Genomic DNA, 2973 nt, shown 5'->3' with positions numbered 1-2973 from the left:
TATGTATGTATGTGATTGAGTGTGTGAGTGTGTGCAAGTGTGAGTGAGCGTGTGTGAGCGTGTGTGAGCGTGTATGAGTGTGTATGAGTGTGTGTGAGTGTGTGTGAGTGTGTGTGAGTGTGTGTCCTTAAATACATCTGTAACAGTGTAACTGCTAATAGGAAAGAAAAAAACCAACAACATAAAAAGAGTCAAATTAAAACTCCTTCTAAATGTCTGTATATTAAGAGATCTCTGAAACATTTCTTTTAATATTTACATACTTTTATGTGTGCCCTGTGATGGGTTGGCACTCCGTCCAGGGTGTATCCTGCCTTGATGCCCGATGACGCCTGAGATAGGCACAGGCTCCCCGTGACCCGAGGTAGTTCGGATAAGCGGTAGAAGATGAATGAATGAATACTTTTATGTACATGTGTCCATATCATATTTTTCTTTCTTTTCTTTTGAAAGAACAAATTGGTAATAGGAAGAAAAAAAGAAAGAAAAAGAAAGAAAGAAAGAAAGAAGTCGAAGCTGCTGCTGTTTCCTGTTCATTATGAGCTCTGAAACATTCCCTTTAATATTTAGAACCACAGATGTTCTGTATTATTACACTCCGTGCTGCAGATCTGCTCTTACAGGCAAAACTACAGACTATCTGGCAGTTTATCAATTAAATAAAAAAGAAAAGAGGCTCAATTTTATGATTTTATTCTCCAGTTTATCTAAGTTTAAATCATCCAAACTGCTCTAATTAACACTGGATCACAGAGTCAGTTAGTATTTCAGGTTTAAAGTGGATTTTAATGTTGCATTTAATAGCCAACTCTCTCTCTCTCTCTCTCTCTGTCTCGCTCGCTCTCTGTCTCGCTCTCTCTGTCTCTTTCTCTGTCTCTCTCTCGCTCTCTCTTTCTCTGTCTCTCCCTCTCTCTCTCTCTCTTTCTCTCTCTCTCTGTCTCTCTCTCTGTCACTCTCAGTTTCTCTCTCTTTCTGTCTCTCGCGCTCTCTCTGTCTCTCTTTCTGTCTCTCGCGCTCTCTCTGTCTCTCTTTCTGTCTCTCGCGCTCTCTCGCTCAGCTCAAATAACGCGAGGCCTTTAACAGTGCTGTATTTATTGATTAACTCAAACCAGCTGCAGGAACACACAGGGTTTAAACACAGAGGTTTTGCTGAATCAGCAGTAAACAGGCAGGAGAACAGTTAAAACCCCTGCAAACATCTGTTTATGAAATGCTGCTCACAGGTTATAAGCATCTGAACTTCACTGAACTCTGGGAATTCTAGCACAGTTTTAGTTCCAGCACAGCCTCTCATCCAGCACAGCCTCACATCCAGCACAGCCTCACATCCAGCACAGCCTCACATCCAGCACAGCCTCACATCCAGCACAGCCTCACATCCAGCACAGTTTTAGTTCCAGCACAGCCTCAGATCCAGCACAGCCTCACATCCAGCACAGTTTTAGTTCCAGCACAGCCTCACATCCAGCACAGTTTTAGTTCCAGCACAGCCTCTCATCCAGCACAGCCTCACATCCAGCACAGTTTTAGTTCCAGCACAGCCTCTCATCCAGCACAGCCTCACATCCAGCACAGTTTTAGTTCCAGCACAGCCTCTCATCCAGCACAGCCTCACATCCAGCACAGTTTTAGTTCCAGCACAGCCTCTCATCCAGCACAGCCTCACATCCAGCACAGTTTTAGTTCCAGCACAGCCTCAGATCCAGCACAGTTTTAGTTCCAGCACAGCCTCACATCCAGCACAGCCTCAGTTCCAGCACAGCCTCACATCCAGCACAGCCTCACATCCAGCACAGCCTCAGATCCAGCACAGTTTTAGTTCCAGCACAGCCTCACATCCAGCACAACCTCAGATCCAGCACAGTTTTAGTTCCAGCACAGCCTCTCATCCAGCACAGTTTTAGTTCCAGCACAGCCTCACATCCAGCACAGTTTTAGTTCCAGCACAGCCTCTCATCCAGCACAGCCTCACATCCAGCACAGTTTTAGTTCCAGCACAGCCTCACATCCAGCACAGCCTCAGATCCAGCACAGTTTTAGTTCCATGACAGTCACAGTTCCGCTAACTGCTCATTTTATTACCTGCAGAAAATTAGCTGCAGAATAACGACAATTTTTTATTTCACAGTTACAAAATCTTAAATAAATCAAACAGATAAAACAAATTTTAAACGTTAAACAAGAATCATTCCCTCAATGACAATAATTCAAAATTTAAAAGAGGAAATGATAGCGTTTGGGAACACAATCTCAAATTCTATCAAAAATAAATAAAACCTGCGTAAGCTGTTTGTTTATATGTTGCCTGTATGAACAGATCTCAGTGGTGTCTGAGGGAACTAAAGTCAAACACTACATTAAACAGAAGATCTGATCTGAAATAGCTATGAGGAGAAAAAACAGGAGTTTTTTAATATTCTGTGTTAGTGAAATATTATTAACACCCCAGTAGTACTATATTTGTATAGCTGCATTTGGCTGTGCTTAATCATCTCAAGATAACCAGATACTCCTGAGTGAACTTAAGATAGAAACACTGATTAAACACAGAGCTCTGCCAGGCCCAGAAGGTCGCAGGTTCAAGTCTCACAACCACCAACAGGCTACTTCTGTTTTAAATGAGATGATTAGCTTTCTGCCGTTTGACCCTTTGCTCGGATTATTAATGAATTTAAAGTGTGCATCATGTTCTGTTTTTCGATCCTGATCCTCACGGACCAGAGAACTCTGAGGAAAAGACTTTGTAGCACAGTTAAAGGTTCTAATCTTTCTGAATGGGCGTGTAGTGCTCAAAACGTCCTTCATTCATTAATCAGAACTGCGCTCACAGGAACAAAACAAAACCCCTTTCATTAAGTCACCGATTAGATAATTATACACTCACTGATTCTTTAAAGTTCAAGTTCAAATCAGACCTCAGAGCTGTTTTCTGTTTTCGTGTTCACTCAGAGACGAAGCCTGAGTCATGTTGCT

The sequence above is a fragment of the Tachysurus vachellii genome, chromosome 20, assembly GCF_030014155.1.
Source record: "Tachysurus vachellii isolate PV-2020 chromosome 20, HZAU_Pvac_v1, whole genome shotgun sequence".
In the NCBI taxonomy this organism is placed as follows: Eukaryota; Metazoa; Chordata; class Actinopteri; order Siluriformes; family Bagridae; genus Tachysurus; species Tachysurus vachellii.
Note: the sequence above shows the minus strand (reverse complement) of the source record.